The 17,127-nt window shown below is 42.1% G+C and overlaps 1 protein-coding gene across 6 annotated transcripts in view; it reads right to left on the reverse strand.

The window, feature by feature from the left end:
* Positions 1 to 17,127, reverse strand: part of TNRC6B (trinucleotide repeat containing adaptor 6B) — a 246,345-nt gene that overhangs the window by 182,282 nt on the left and 46,936 nt on the right. For 5 of the 6 annotated variants that reach the window (XM_059401952.1, XM_059401956.1, XM_059401957.1 and 2 more), the window contains exon 2: positions 124 to 198. The exons of the other annotated variant lie outside the window; for it this stretch is intronic. The gene's annotated coding sequence lies outside the window, so the exon portion shown is untranslated. The remainder of the gene's footprint in view (positions 1 to 123; positions 199 to 17,127) is intronic. 6 annotated transcript variants of the gene reach the window in all.

Below are 17,127 nucleotides of genomic sequence, written 5' to 3' on the forward strand. Positions count from 1 at the left end.
TATCCTCGTGGAACGACCCGGGAAAGGAGCAATACATCAACATGTACTTTTCTTCTTTTTAAGATAAAGACTCTCCCATTTCACTGCCAATACATCGTGGATTGAAATTTTTTAAAAACTTACCTTTGACAGTATCCTGGGGCAACACGAACCCGTGAAGATGAGGCTAGACTACATTCAGTGCAAAAAACCCAAACCCTGAAAAGAGAGAAAAACCACAATGAGGGGCGTGCTCACGGCAAGATGCCATGGGGGGGCGGCAGGGCTCAGCTCCGAGTCGGGCAGAATCGCACTAATTCAGGCCCTTTCATCCACCAGCTATCGACGGTTGGGCCAATGCCCTAAGCTCTCAAGCCTCAGCTTCCTCATTCAACACTGAGAACGGGAACAGCACCTTCTTCACGGCATTCGTTGGAAGTCTAAATGGAATATGTGTAAAACAGTACAGGGCAGGGCACCCACCACATGCTCAATAAAGAATGTGAGCAGAGGGGCGTCTGGAGAGCTCAGCTGGTATAACATCGACTTGGTTTAAGCTTAGCTCAGCTCATGATTTCAGGGTCGTGAGGTTCCATGCTCAGTGCTGAGCTGGCTTGAGATTCCCTCTCCCTCCCTATACTTGCACGTTCTCTCTAGATAAATGAATGAATGAATGAAGAAAGAAAGAAAATCTCTAAAAAACCCCAGAAATACCTTCTGAAGGACCACCAAAACCCGTATTAAACCTTTATTATTGATTTTGCCTTACGTGTTCTACCAGAAAAATGCCAAGTTCCCTTTTCAACTTCTCCATTAGACGCGAGGATGTCTCATAACCACTTTGGATTCATCGCATCCCAAACGGTCCTCTTCATCCCCTGCCTGAACCTCATTCTTCAGTCCCCACTGTCTTATCAAGGGCACCACCCTCTGCCCTGTGCTTGGGTCAGCACCTCAGGGCGATCCTGGATTTCTCCCCCTATCCCAGGCCCCTCACAGCCTCATCAGCAATCCTGTCATTTCAGATTCACAGCATGTGAATTCTCCACTTCCGCTGCCATTATCATTCCTCGCTAGCGGAGGCAGCTTGGCTAGTCTCCCGCCCCTACTCTTGCTCCTCCCCCGTCCGCTCCCAAATAATGGCTGGAAGGACCTCGTCAAAATCAAGCTGGATCACAGCAAGCTGCTAATGGATGCAGTGAAAACTGTATTTATGTCCTGACAGAATGTCTCTCTCTTTGTATTTATGAAATACATCCGTACACATCTGGACACACAGATGTGCGAACATGTATGAAATGAAAGCCACAACATATTCGACATTTAGAGGTCCCAAGCCAGTCCCTTCATTTTGCAATGGCAGAAACAAATGCCAGAAGGAGATCTGCTCAAGGCTGGACTTCTGTGTGTGTGCAAAAGTGGTCAAAAGAATGCCGGACAAGCCCTAGGAAACTCATCTGTGATTAGCGTCTGCACTGCTGTCAGAAAACCTGTCACTGTTTGGAAGTTGGGTCCTTGGTTTCACAATCAGTTTAAGTGTTTCTGTCCAAGAGGGGCGCCTGGGTGGCTCAGTGGGTTAAGCCTCTGCCTTCAGCTCAGGTCATGATCTCAGAGGGTCCTGGGATGGAGCCCCACATCGGGATCTCTGCTTGGCAGGGAGCCTGCTTCCTCCTCTCTCTCTGCCTGTCTCTCTGTCTACTTTTGATCTCTGTCGAATAAATAAATAAAATCCTAAAAAAAAATGTTTCTGTCCAAGAAAATGTATTCTGTCCCCACGGCTGCAGACTATGAGTTCCAGCTTTAGTTCCACATCACATCTTAGTATTTGAGATGGTGCTCAGGGAATCTTGAAAGCATCTTGCTGCCCTCTTATCTATCAGCACTTCTCCCTTCGTTTATTTTTTTAGCAGTGTTTGAATAAATAAATCTCGGATGGAATTGCACTATGATGAGTATTAGTGATATTTTAATCATTATCCCTATTCTCCTACGATACACACCGTTAACCCAGCCATCTTCTGTTCTAAAAAGCAAACGTGACCTCTGAGTAAATTGCTGCCAAGATTCAGTCAATAATTACCCATTACCTTTAAGGTAAAATTCAAGATCTCTCTACCTCTATCATCACTTCATATCCTCCTCACAGGGACTGTGCATGGTTTCCTTGCCTGAAATACACGCACTGAGGGCCCTTTGCTTAATTCCCATCTACTCCTCTTGTAAGATCTGCGTCCGGAATTATCTCATGAAAGTTTTCTGTACTGTCCTTAGCTACCCTAAGTGTCCCTCCTCTGAGATATACCATACAATGCGGGTAGTGTCTGAGGGTCTGCTTTCTACACTCAACGGGGGCTTCTTGACAACAAGGGCTCTCTGCGTCTTACCCATCTTAGAATTTGGTATCCAGCAGGATAAACAACTGAACTTAATCCCGACAGCCTCCCAATAACTCAGCACTTCAGTGTGGAGCCCTCCCCGTTAAATGGCACCAGGAAAAGCTGAAGGTGCGGGCTGGAACCTCCCAGACGGGTCTGGCCCTCATGGAGGACATGAGCTATGTGGTTATGCATGACCCTCAGCACCTCAGAAAAAGATTCAATTCTTTCATGTTTTGTCACCTACAGATTGTCAAGAGAACAACCCTGACTAATTTTCAGTTCTCTATCCTGATTAGTTTCTGCCCAGGCTAACCATGACTTCTCTAGACTTACCAGTTGTCTAAACTCTGTACCAACTTCATAAAGTAGCCCACCATCACGTATCTTGTTAACAAACAAGCTTAGGACACTAGTTCAGTCCTTTGCCTGCTTGGCTGGTGGGCTCAGATGCCTGCCTGTGTTCAGTGAGGGGAAAAGGAGCTGAAGCAGAGGAGAGGCAGGCGAAGGAAACTGGGCAATTTCCAAGCACTCTAGAAACCAGTTTTTACAGAATGGTTTCCCTAAGCTTCTCTGCAGGGCTGTGAACCTCCTTTATCAGATGCACTTGTACTTAAGACAAAGATAACATTTGATTCTAAAATCAACATTTGGAATTATCTTGAAGTTATCTACAGCACTGTTTTCCTTCTAAGGTACGAGTAATGGCAAATTCCTTCAAAACATCATTTTGAAATGTTCGGAACTGCACTGTAACCCTACCATTGGATTGTATACAGCCACAGCACTAAACTATTTGAAGCATTCCAGTTTGCTCTCTTGCAGAGCAACCATACTGGCTTTGAGATCCATACGCAGCTGGGAAGGTTTCATGGGTCTTGAACTAAATCACAACTAGGCCCTGCTAAACTTCAAGTAGACTTCAAGAGCTCCTCCAAGCCCACTACCTAATTGAACTCATGGGATGCAATCAAGCCTACATCTTTCCTAGGAAAGAAGGACATTTCCAATAAATTATATTCACTTTACTACTTTAATATGGCATAGTTTTAATTTTCAAATGTGATTATTCAGCCTAATTCTCATTTTAAAAAATTCAAGCGATATGGATAAGGCTCTTCCTTGATCACAGTCCCCTCGCCCCTACCCTCACCCAGGACTCCCCACTGTTATCAGTTTAATTTCCAGGCATAATTCTGGGATTTAGACTATTAAGAATATACAGTTCCGGGTGCCTGGGTAGCTTAGTTGGTTGAGTATCGGACTCTTGGTTTCAGTTCAGGTCATGATCTTGGGATCGTGGATTGAGCCCTGTGTTGGGTTCTATGCTCAGTGGGGAATCTGCTTGGGATTCTGCCCCTCCCTCTCCTTCTGCCCCACTCCTCACCTTGCTCACAAACACTCTAAAATAATAAAATAAATCTTAAAAAAAAAAAAAAAAGAGGGATGCCTGGTTGACTCAGTCAGTTAAGCATCTGCTTTTGGCTCAGGTCATGATCCCAGAGTCCTGGGATCTGAGTCCCGCACTGAGCTCCTCGCTCAGCAGGGAGCCTGCTTCTCCCCCTGCTTGCTGGTACTCTCCCTGCTTGTGTGCTTGCTTTCTCTCTCTATCTCGCTGACAAATAAATAAAACATTAAAAAAAAAAAAAAGGAATACACAGTTCACCCTTGAACAACATGAGTTTGAACAGTGTAGGCTCATTTCTATGTAGATATTTTAATAGGACAGTTCTAAAAATGCATTTTCCCCCTTATGATTATCTTCAAAACACTTTCTTTTCTCTAGCTTACTTTATTGTAAGAATGCAGTATGTAATACATATGAAATACAAAATAAGTGTTAATTGACTGCTTATATTATTGGTAGGCTTCCAGTCAATAATTAGTTAAGTTTTGGGGGAGGCCAAAGTTATACACAGATTTCCGGCTGCACAGGGGGTCAGGCATCCCTGGCCCCTGCGCTGCTCGGGGGTCAAGCATACTTTAAACTTTTAACTCAGTCACAAGTAACGCTGAAAGCCCTGACCACTTACGTCATTGGCAACGGGCCCGACTTCAAGCAAGATGTCTGGAAGAGGCATCTTAAGTGAAGCAGCAGATGTGAGCGTGGAGCAAAACACCAGCAAGGGAGCCGGAAAGGCCTTTCCAGGAGGCGAGCCCAGATGCCAGGACAATCGTGGCTGATAGGAGGGTACCACATGTCCAGCTCTATAAGCAGGGCACTCAGCCCAAGTGGGTGAGAAGGAACTGATTTAATTAAATAACACAAAGGGGCTCCTGGGTGGCTCAGTCGTTAAGAGTCCGCCTTTGGCTCAGGTCGCGATCCCAGGGTTCTGGGATCAAGCCCCACATTGAGCTCCCTGGTCAGCGGGAAGTCCTACTTCTCCCTCTCCCACTCCCCCTGCTTGTGTTCCCTCTCTCGCTGTGTTTCTCCCTCTGTCAAATAAAAAAAAATAAATAAAATAAATAAATAAATAAATAAAATCATGAAAAAAAATTAAGTAACACAAATAATATCAAAAGCCCAAGCCACACAGGTGGAGGAGATGGGCTGCTGCAGGCAGATGGGTTTACTTATCTGCCAATACACAAGCCTTATGATTGTTCCAAGATCTGGAAATGTTACCTGTGCAGTTTCAGGTCACCTCTACTTAAGTTCAACACTTTAGAAGTTCTGTAAAATGTTCCAGTCTGCACATTCTGAATACCATCTTCTTTAATCCTAAAGTCTCCTCTAGCTTTTGTACCCTTCCTTACCTCTCATTCGCTTATTAATCATTGCAATAGGACATCTTCCCCTATCAATCCCATTATCAAATACAATGGCTATCATTCAGTTGTTTTTGTTTTAACCTCTCTTTCACATTTAAAAATCAGAATGACCTGAAGGTCTCAACATTTGGGGGACCCTTTCCTATCTTGTTATCAAGGACACTGCAGATCCAGGGGCAGTGGAGCATGAGACTTCTGATCTCAGGGTTGTGAGTTGGAGCCCCGTGTTTGTAGAGCTTACTTAACGGTAAAATGTTAAAAAAAATAAAAAATAAAAAAAGATAGTGCAGATGCAGTCACTGAGCCAGGGGTACCTTGTTTTAGTTGCTGGTCTCTTAGCTGGGCCTGGTCCTCCTGTCTCCCTGGGCTTGCACCTGCCCCAGGCCTTTGTCAACGCTGCTGATTTTCAGATTCACAACGGAGCAGAGGGTTGCTGGGTGAGGAGCTGCTGCCTCTGCACATGGGGGCAGGGGTACATGTGTTGTGGTGGGGTAACCAAACTCAACTCCTGAGTTCAAGGACTGAGGCCAATTCTGATACCAAACTGTCATAGATCATGTCCCTTTACCCCACAGAAGGAGCCAAATTCATTACTTGTGCCACCTCTTACACCATTTCTTTGCAGACTCTTACTATAGAATCTTTCTCTGCTCGTCCTTTCATTACTGGTATGTTCCTTGGGAGTTACAGCCTTCCCTTTCCCTCTTTGTTATACACATACATCTTTATCTTCCCCCATAGATTCAACTCCTATCTATGTCTTGAAAACTCCCAATCTCTGTCATCCTGACTTTTCTTACCATCTTCAAAGCCTTCTATAAACTGCCCAAGGTCAATGCTCTTTGCCTCATGTTCCACAGGTCCCTAAAATGCAACACACCTAAAACTTCATAATCTTCCCTCAAACTGTGTTCTTCTCCTTCCGCCTCACTTGGGAATACTGTCGTCCCACTCAAGTAAAAAAACCTGGCACCGTCATCAGTATCTTCTTCTCACCTAACTCTGTCAGTTAGTTCAGGATGTACTTTCTTCCCTATTCCTACTACCACTGCATTAGTTCTGGTAGTTTCTCACCATTTTTTTACACCCTCAAGACCCTTGTACCCCCACTGCCATCAGAACTGCCTTTATAAAGTGCAACGTCCATCTTCAAGACAAAATCCAATTCTCACTAGGTGGTTTCCAAAGCCCAGGACCTGTTCCCCTCTCAGCTCCATCTCACAACATCACACTGCTTTCAGTTTTCTTTAAACACCACAAGGCTTCACGAGCCAGTGAGTTTGTATATACTGTTTCTACTTGGACTGCCTTCCTGCTCACAAGGCAAATTTCTTCCCCACCTTCAAGATGCAGGTATAGGAAAACATCTTCTATGAAGGCTTTCTTAATGCCGCACTTTTTTTTTTCTTTTAAGATTTTATTTATCTATCCGAGGGGTTGGGGGCAGGGAGGGAAAGAGAGAGAGAAAGCATGAGAGAGGAGAAGGTCGGAGGGAGAAGCAGACTCCCTGCAGAGCTGGGAGCTGGATGCGGGACTCGATCCTGAGACTCCGGGATTATGACCTGAGCTGAAGGCAGTTGCTTAACCAACTGAGCCACCCAGGCACCCCTTAATGCCACACTCTTGCCACAGGTGGTCTGGATGGGAACTTGTTCTGAGTTAGAGACAACTGGTATATATTTCCACTAGGCTTGTTTATGTTGTACAGACTACTGAAGGCAGCATGTGAGTCTTCTTTACTACTGTATCATCATTTAAAACAGGGGCAGCGTACAGAGGCCTCTCAGGGCAGAGGGCTACTTGTGCGGGACCCCTAGACTTCCAGAGAGAAGCTGTGAAGGAAACTCTGGGACTGACAGGTCCATGGCACAAAAGTGTTACATTTATTCATGTATTCTGTAAGTCAAGGATGGCTGCCTAAGAAAAATAAGCTCAGTCTGAAGCAGGGATGAAGAAAAGGGTATGGGCTCACTTTTAGCTACGTATTCAGTGGGGTCAACTAATGCCTTCTAGCTTAGTCTAGGACGACCTGTCAATCCTTTAACAGATGGGTCTTCAGAAGTAACCTAAACACAAGCAGGCACCACTTGGAGGTGGGGGTGGGGACGGTAGGGAATGATGACTGCTGGCTACAGGAACAGCAGAGGCAGCTACTGAAACAGCAGAGTCAACTCGGCCCGCTTTACTGGATGCTTACTAAGCGCCCAGCATGATGCTCGCGGTTTCAGAGCAAGGGGCTATGGCCAGGTTTTACTTCCATTGTTGGTCGCATCAGAATTAAACAGTTTAACATGTTCAGTTTTTATTCCAAATTTACAGATGAATCATGATCAAAAAGGCTTTATTCTTTTTTTCCATAGTGTATATTAATTTGATGTAGGCGTTTTTTTTTTAATCAAATAGCTATTTCTATTAAAGTTCACAAAATTTTAAATGCATTCACCAATAAAACCAGTAAGTTAGGGAAATTTTAATATTTATATTGGAGATGATAATAAAATGGATAACCATTAACCGATAACCACCATTTTTTTTTAAAGATTTTATTTATTTATTTGTCAGAGACAGAGGGAGAGAGAGCGGGCGAGCACAAAGAGGCAGGCAGAGGCAGAGGGAGAAGCAGGCTCCCTGCCGAGCAAGGAGCCCGATGTGGGACTCAATCCCAGGACCCTGGGATCATGACCTGAGCCGAAGGCAGCTGCTTAACCAACTGAGCCACCCAGGCGTCCCCCGATAACCACCATTTATGCTGTGCTCAGCCAGGTACATCATGGACACCTCAAAAAACTCTCATTTAACAGATGATCCCTGTCCTCAGAGATCTTAACACTACTGATAAGGAGAAGAAAATCAGCACAGCAATCAATTGCACAAGAACTAAAAGCACTAAGCTACGTGGCACAGAAGTTAAGACAACTCAGAGAAAACAATGAGCCAGACAATCAGAACAGGACAGCTTTCAGAGAGAAACTAGGAGTCCAGCAGAACTGACAGGACTTAAAGCTGTGATTCGCAAACGTTTTATAGCCTAAGGATCTCGTTACAATTCCAAAAAATTATTAAGGACCCTAAAGAGTGTCTGTTTATGTGGGTTAAAAATATCAGTATTTACCCATACTAAAAATTAAGGCTATGAAAAATTTAAGATATTTACTCATAAATATCCATTTTAAAATATTAATATATTATTGCACATAACATCTTTAAGTTAAAAATAATATTTAGAGGATAAAGAAATTTGAGAAAAGTACCATTGTTTTACACTTTTGCAAATATCTTTAATGTCTGGCTTATGAGACAGCAGCTGTATCCTCGTATCTGCTTTTGCATTCAGTCTTTTGCAGTATCGTATGTCAGGAAGCCTCTGGAAAACTCCACAGCACACTCGTGAGAGAGTGAGTCTAAAAGGCATATACATGTCAGTATTATTAAAATGGTTGTGACCTCATGGACCCCCGAAAGGGTCTGGATGGGGAGTGCGGAGGACCCTTGAAGCACACTTGTAGTAACTACTAATTTTAAAAGAAAAGAAAATGGTATAAGGGTATGAGCAGGAAGGAAGTGTGTGGCTCGGGAGCCATAACTTTCACATACGCAATGCTTACTCTTAACATCTCGGCTACAACCAAGCTCACCTCCTCCACTGTGAGCCTCAGAAACAGAATCGGGAGGGCTAGGTGGGGTTCTGCATGACAGCGGGACAAGGAGCTTCTCCCTCACCATCGCACGCGCGAGTGTGTGTGTGTGTGTGTGTGTGTGTGTGTACATGCACGCGCGTGCGTGCGGGAGAGGCTCTACTTCCCCCAGCAACATTCCCTGGAGGCCGCGTCAGGTTTTCCTCTCTAGCGCCCACACTGTGCTCTCCTCCTAGAAGCTGTAAATGGCTCATAAGAAACTGCCTTGCCATGGCTTCCCGAGGCTGTGTTTACTAACTGCAAAATCATCTCACTGCTACAGCCTCATATTTTTCAGACATTTCTTGATCTGGCTTGTCTTAAAAAGCAAATTTAACATCAGCCACGTAGCCAGTTTTTTCCTTGCCAATAATCATGTGAGTTTGTGATTCTGTTCCTGTGCATCTTGTGCTCTGTAAAAACAGTTCCTGGAGCATCATATGTCATGGATCTAGTTGCCATAAACTGAAAACATTTTCTTCATATTTTGTGGCATAAACTAAAAGCATTCTGGATGTGGTTTGCATACAGTCCATCTCTGGCCAAAAAAGAGGTTTAAATATATGGACAGACAGAGAAAGGGGGGGAGGCCATTACCACGATTAAACTGTTTGATCATCAAAGTCAATGTTTGATAGTATACTTAATTTTACTGTAAAATTTGCTATGATTAGTTCTAAAATTACCCTACAGTAGTAGGGTACAATTGTTCACTTTATATAGCAAGCTTTAAGTTATCGAAAAGTACTTTCTAGCTGAAAGAAGCACAGATGAAACAGAGGCTTCTTTTTGATCTCGCAAAAAAAATATGAAAACAACCATGAATCTATATAGTTTTTAGTCTTTTTTATTACTTTTTTTAGTCAACATATTTCTTAAGGCCCCCTTACAGACCAGAATAGATCCTTTTTAAGTCAAAGTGAAACTAAAACTTTAAAAGATTTCTGCTTCTGGGAATGGCAAACTAGGTAATTCAGACCAACCGTCCTGCTGAGGGTAGCCAGAAAATCTGAAAAAAATATAAAAAGTATATTGAAGGCAGGGGCATTAACAAGTTAATTAAGAATTACCGGTCACAAAAATCAATTCCAGTACAACTTTATAACTCAATATGAAAAATAAATAATAAAGCTTTTAGAAGATAATATGGTATAATGTTTTCCTGACATTAAGGAAGGATTTCTTAAGCAGCACACAAAAAAGCACCTATTATTAAAAAAACAGATGAATTTGACATGAAAATACAGAATTTTGGTTCATCAAAAGACATCCTCAAGAAAATGAAAAAGCAGGCTATATAAAACCAACAAAGAGCTCATATTTGAAATAACAAAGAATTCTAACAAGAAGGAAAAAACTAAGATAAATCAATAGGAAAATGGGTAGAAGTCTAGATAAGCCACGTCAGCAAACAAACAAAAACAAAAGACTACATTATCTAAATGGCCAACAAAACATATGAAAAGTGTCTAGCCTCATTGGGAAGTAAGAGAAATACAAAATAAAACCCCAATGAAAAATACAAAGGAGGAGTGCCTGGGTGACTCAGTGGGTTAAAGCCTCTGCCTTCAGGTCATGATCCTAGGGTGCTGGATTGAGCCCATCGGGCTTTCTGCTCGGCAGGGAACCTGCTTCCCCCGCCATCCAACCTGCCTCTCTGCCTACCTGTGATCTCTGTCAAATAAATAAATAAAATCTTTAAAAAGAAAAATACAAAGGGAAATCATAAAGACATATCATTATATACGAGAATGGCTAAAAATTTACTTGTTTATTTATTATTATTATTTCGAAAGATTTTATTTATTTATTTGACAGAGATCACAAGTAGGCAGAGAGGCAGGCAGAGAGAGAGGAAGGGAAGCAGGCTCCCTGCTGAGCAGAGACCTCGATCCCAGGCCCCTGGTATCATGACCTGAAGGCAGGGGTTTTAACCCACTGAGCCACCCAGGCGCCCCTATTTATTATTTTTTAAGAGTTTAAGTGATCTCTACACCCAAGATGGGGCTCAAACTCACAACCCTGAGATCAAGAGCCACCCACTCCATCGACTGAGCCAGCCAGGCACCCCATGAATGGCTAAAAATTTACCAGCCAGGCACCCCATGAATGGCTAAAAATTTAGAAGTCCGGTAATAAAAGTGTTGCCAAGGATATGGAACAACAGGCTCTCCCTTACACTAGCTGAGTCAATGTAAACTGTTACATCCACTTTGGAATACAATGCGCCATTATTCTTCCCTATGATCCAGCGATTCTACTCCCAGGTATATATACCCAGCAGAATTCATGCGCATTTGCAGCCAACAGACACAAACATCTTCAGACCATCACTGTTTGTAATAGCTCTCCACTGGGAACAATCCACACACCGAGTAGCAGAATGGATAAATATCTTCTAGCATATTCATACAACGGAATACCATACGGCTACAAAAATGAAGGAACAACCACACAAAACACGCATGAATCTTGCAAATACAAAAGAACATATGGCCTGTGATCTGTGTTCAAAATCAGCCCAAACTGTAATGTTTAGAGGTACACAGGTGGTGAAAGGAAAAAGAAAGAAAGAAATGAGGAGAGTGGTTACCTGTCGGTGGGAAAGGAGGACTGACGGGCAAAAAAAACTACAATGGGACTGCTGCATCCCTGTCATGTCCTACTTCTTGACCTCGGAATGGATTATTATTTAAAATTAAATAATTCATTAAGTTTTACATCTGTATTCTATGCACTTTCCTGGCTGTGTGATATATTTCACAGTAAATGGGAATGAATGTAAATAGAACTAATACAAAGGGAAAAGTGGTATCTTTTGTATAATTTTAAAAATTAGATCACAGAACCCAAGTTCCTTAGAAGGCATCCAGGCCCTTCATTACCAAGCCCTGTCTTCCTGGCCTCACCTCCTGCCACCCACCTTTTGTTGGCCAGTAGTCCGCCGCGCTCACTCGCAAGCAGGTGTGTCCTTTACACTTCCACATGGTGTTTCTCAGTCCAGAAAACCACGCAGACACACCCCAATCACCCTCCTGCCAAACTGAGTACAAACGTTCATCAAGACACAGCCTGGGTATCTACCACCTTCTGGGAGAAACATTTTTAGGAGACACAGACTCTACAGACACACTGTCTGCTTCAAATTCTAGATCTGCCATTTACTAATTCTGTGACCTTGGTCAAGTCACCAAACTTTAGTTTTATAGTTTCCACATCTGTAAAATAGGATAAAAACATTATCCGCCTCACTGGGTAGTTTGAGGATTAAATAAGTAAATATATGCAAAGTAAGACAGTAAGGACTAAGTACTAGATATTATTATTACCTAATATTAACTAGATATTAGCTACTATGATTATTATCAATACACTCTGGTAACCTCCTGAAGCCCCTGCACATTAGATACTCTTCCTCTGGGCTCCCATGGTGCAGTATTACAGTTTATTTTCCTCTATACAGCCCATTATGGACAGTTACTTCCTTGAGAGCAGGGACTAAATCTTTTACTGCTCAATCCCTAACATCTAGCACAGTGCCTGGCATGTAGTAGATACTCAGTGAGTATCTGTGGAATGAATAAGTCACCAAGACTCCAAACAGGCATCTACATCACATACAAAAGTAGTCCTCTGGTGCTGAAGGGTGCCCTATCCTTGTGCATGCCATAAACCAGAAGCACAGTCTTGACAGATTCCTACAGCAATTACCTCGGAATATGGGCATAGACTCCCCCTGGTAGCAATAAATGAGGGACAAGTAATAATACTTGTCCTATCTACCTCTTGTGAGTCTGAAGTGATAATAACTATGAAAATGTATTTTTTAAAGTGTGATGTTCTATTATATGAGGTTTTATTGCCTTAATAAAACAACAGGATTATTGTTGAGTTGCAAGTCTGGAAAGGGCTTTAGGGAGTAATAAGGAATTAATATAATGTAAAAATGCAATCTCATATGGTCTGAGATAAGATCTTTATTTTTAAAGTAAACATTAAATATTTATTTTTAATAATAATTTGCAATATACTGCAGTAATAATTAAAATATTTTGCAATAAAATTCCCCCAATTTTCTCAATTGGTTATTAATGATTTAGGTAATAGCAAAAACAAATATTTGCCTGGGTGAATGTTCACAGCAGCATTATTCATAATAGCCAAAAAGGGAAAAATCCAAATGTTCATCAGCTTGAAAATGGATCAACACTGTGGTACATCCACCCAGTGGAACACTACTTAGCAGCAAAAAGGAGCAAGCTACTGATAAAAACTACAGTGGGGTGAGCCTTGAAAACACAACGCTCAGTGAGAGAAGCCACTCACAAAAGATCTCATGGTGTATGATTCCACGTACATGAAATGTCCAGCAAGTCTACAGAGACACAGAGCAAATTAGTGGTTGCCTGGACTGGGAGTGGGAACTACGGACAGCAAACGGGTATGAAAGGTCTCTCTGGGCTGACGGAAATGTTCCAAAATGATGTTGTGGTGATGATTATGTAACAGTATACATTTACTAAAAATGTTTGAATTGTACACCTAAAACAGGTGAATTTTATGGTGCGTAAATTATACCTCAATAAAGGTGTTTTTTAAAAAACAGAAATGTTGGGCACTTTTTTACAGCTAGCTGTTATTCTCACATCTTTAAAATCTCACCCCCACATGGGACCAAAGAACACAAGCATAAAGCATAATGACAAAAGTTAGCTTTCAAAAAACAAAAAAAAGATTTTAAATGTCACGTACTAAATATCTTAAAAAACCAAAGTGCCACCTCCTTACTTATTTTCCAACCCAGCAGCAACAAAACAATGATCTTGATAAACAGGCTTTCACTGTCATTTGTTTATTTCACCCCACCTGTACAGACACACATTCTGGCCTCATCTGTATTTATAATTGCAAACAGGAATATTTGGCACAATGTCCCCCACTCCTTATAGCCAAAAGGCAAACATAAGAAAAAGATAAATACAGAAAACATAGTATATAATGAAGGGCACCTGAGTGGCTCAGTTGGTTAAAACATGGTGTATAATGAGATAAAAAAATAATATTATACCTATGATAAACAGGCTTTCTAAATAGAGTTTAACCCTCAGAAATCGGCAGTTCTTTCCACAAATGTACTTCAGATTAAATTCTACAAGAATTCCTAAAATCCTATCCAAATTATTTTGCTTAACTGGAATTGCTAAATTGGATATTGCTTAAAGTAGGTCATTGGCTCGGGCTTGAAAGTATTTGGTAATGCAGAGATCTGTCTGCAACGTCATTTGTCATAATGAGATTTGACTTAGACAAAACAGGAGAAACCACACTGGTTGGGTGTCAAGTGTCAGTTGTACTTGATTCAGATAATTCTCATTTTAGATTTATCTCACTGCAGACTCTCGAACAAGGAAATAACAAGATGAAAGAAGTGTTTCTGAAAGAGGAAATCTGGTGGCAGCGTTTAGAAAGCACCTCTTAGGCTTCCTGCTCCTTTGTCCCTCACATGTGCTCAGTCTCCAAAGACCATTAACCTTTCCTTTGGAATGTTTTCAGGTTTATTCCTTTCTCTCCACTTCTACTCTCGCCACTACAATCCTAACTGGTGTCAGGAAGAAATAAAGGACAAGAAAACTAGGAGAAGCAGCCAAACTAGACACCATCATCTAAGATGGAAGTGAAGGGGCCCCAGTCTTGAGCAGTGGTGCTCACAGTGTGGTCCCCAGACCAGCAGCATTGGCATCACCTGGGAACTAGATGCAAATGTCAAGTCTCAGGCTTTACCCAGATGTACCAAATCAGAAACTCTGGGGGCAGAACCAGCAGCCTGTTTTTAATGAGCCCTCCAGGTGTTTCTGATGTAGGCTAAAGTTTGATTGTTTAGGGGTACAGAAAGAGCAGAAGAGGAAGAAATGGACCGAGATGAGAAAACTTCAGAACCTGCTGAGAACTTCTACCACGATGTCCCTCCAATCTCTATCCCAACCCATCCAAAAAGAACTGGTTTCCAAACTTTTTTTTTTTAATTTTATTTATTTATTTGACAGAGAGAGAAAGAGATCACAAGTATGCAGAAAGGCAGGCAGAGAGGAGGGGGAAGCAGGCTCCCTGCTGAGCAGAGAGCCCAATGTGGGGCTCGATCCCAGGACCCTAGGATCATGACCTGAGCCGAAGGCAGAGGCTTAACCCACTGAGCCACCCAGGTGCCCCCATAAACTGCTCTTTCAAGTGCTGTTCACTTCTGCTATCACAACCCTCTACACTGCTTACAATAAATCTCCCTTCTACCAGTCCTCATCCAATAAATTAATCTGCTTGTTTTCATAGTTGGGGCTCTAGGCAGTCAAGAAAAAAGGAAATGCACCACATATGGGAAATTATGATTTAAAAAAAAAAAAAAAAAAAAGAGGCCCTTGAAATTGGTAGGAAAAGATGAGGGGAGCCTGGGTGGCTCAGCTGGTTAAGGGTCTGTCTTCAGCTCTGGTCATGAGGCGGGGATCCTGGGACCGAGCCCCATGTTGGGCTCAGTGGGGAGTCTGCTGCTTCCTCTCCTTCTCCCGCTCTCCCTGCTCATGCTCTCTCTTGTGTGTACACACACACTCTCTCTCTCACTCTCTCTCAATAAAATCTTAAAAAAAAAAAGAAAAATTATTATTCAATAAATGGTTTTGGAGGAGTTGGCTAGTTGTTGTCGGAATGGAGAATGGAGAGTGGAAAGCCATATTCCTCACTTTATGCATCGTATTCCGTGCACCAAAATAAAATTTCAGGTAAATCAAACACTTTAATTAAAAAAACCAAAAGGAATATGAAAGGAGTAGATGAATTAATCATTAATATTTTTATCATCTTCAGTAAGAGAAGATCCTCCTAAAAGCATGATAATTCCACCCAGAAGACTTAAAAGAAATTTCTAATAATTATACTACATAAAAATCTGAAAACTTTTCTATGGCTAAAAAAGATCACAATATTAAAAGAAAAGACATACTAATAAAACATTTGTAGTGCACAATAGGTAAAACTTTCTCTCATACTCTTTTTTAAAAAAATTTTTTTTTTAATTTATTTGACAGAGATCACAAGTAGGCAGAGAGGCAGGCAGAGAGAGAGAGAGAGAGAGAGAGAGAGAGGGAAGCAGGCTCCCAGCTGAGCAGAGAGCCCGATGCGGGACTCGATCCCAAGACCCTGAGATCATGACCTGAGCCGAAGGCAGCGGCTTAACCCACTGAGCCACCCAGGTGCCCCTCTCTCATACTCTTAAGAAAAAAAATGAATGCGGGGCACCTGGCTGGCTCAGTCAGTGAAGCACACAACTCTTGATCTCAGGGTCATGAGTTCAAGCTCCATGATGGGTATAAGGATTCCTGAAATTAATAAATTTAAAGAAAAAGAAGAACAAGCCTAATCAGATAATTGCACAAAGGAAAAGAAAACATAATTCACAAAAGAAAATAATACAAAGGATATAAAAATCATGAATCTAATACTTTTTTTAAAAAGTTGGTTTTAGGGGGGCACCTGGGTGGCTCAGTGGGTTAAAGCCTCTGCCTTCAACTCAGGTCATGATCCCGGGGTCCTGGGATTGGGCTCTCTGCTCAGCAGGGAGCCTGCTTCCCCGCTCTGACTGCCTCTCTGCCTACTTGTAATCTTTGTCAAATAAATAAATAAAATCTTAAAAAAAAAAAAAAAAAGTTGGGGGCGCCTATGTGGCTCTGTGGGTTAACCTTCTGCCCTGGGCTCAGGTCATGATCTCAGGGTCCTGGGATCAAGCCCTGCCATCAGGCTCTCTGCTCAGAAAGAAGCCTGCATTCTACCCCTCTCTCTCTGCCTGCCTCTCTGTTGGGATCTCTCTCTCTCTCCTCTCTCTCTATTAAATAAATAAGCAAAATCTTAAAAAAAAAAATTGGGTTTTGTTTTTGTTTTTACTTTTTTTTTTTACTTAGCAAATTGGCAAAGATTAAGAAGATTGACAAGGCCAGGTGCGGGACAGCAGCACTAACACATTGATGGTAGGCTATAAACTACCTTTCTACAGCATAAAATGACATCTACCAAAATGTAAAATATGCATTTCTTTCATATAGCAATTCCCTTCTAAGAATGAATTCTAACAGGGGCGCCTGGGTGGCTCAGTGGATTAAGCCGCTGCCTTCGGCTCAGGTCATGATCTCGGGGTCCTGGGATGGAGTCCCACATCGGGCTCTCTGCTCAGCAGGGAGCCTGCTTCCCTCTCTCTCTCTGCCTGCCTCTCCGTCTACTTGTGATTTCTCTCTGTCAAATAAATAAATAAAATCTTAAAAAAAAAAAAAGAATGAATTCTAACAAAA

The sequence above is a fragment of the Mustela nigripes genome, chromosome 6, assembly GCF_022355385.1.
Source record: "Mustela nigripes isolate SB6536 chromosome 6, MUSNIG.SB6536, whole genome shotgun sequence".
Classification (NCBI taxonomy): domain Eukaryota; kingdom Metazoa; phylum Chordata; class Mammalia; order Carnivora; family Mustelidae; genus Mustela; species Mustela nigripes.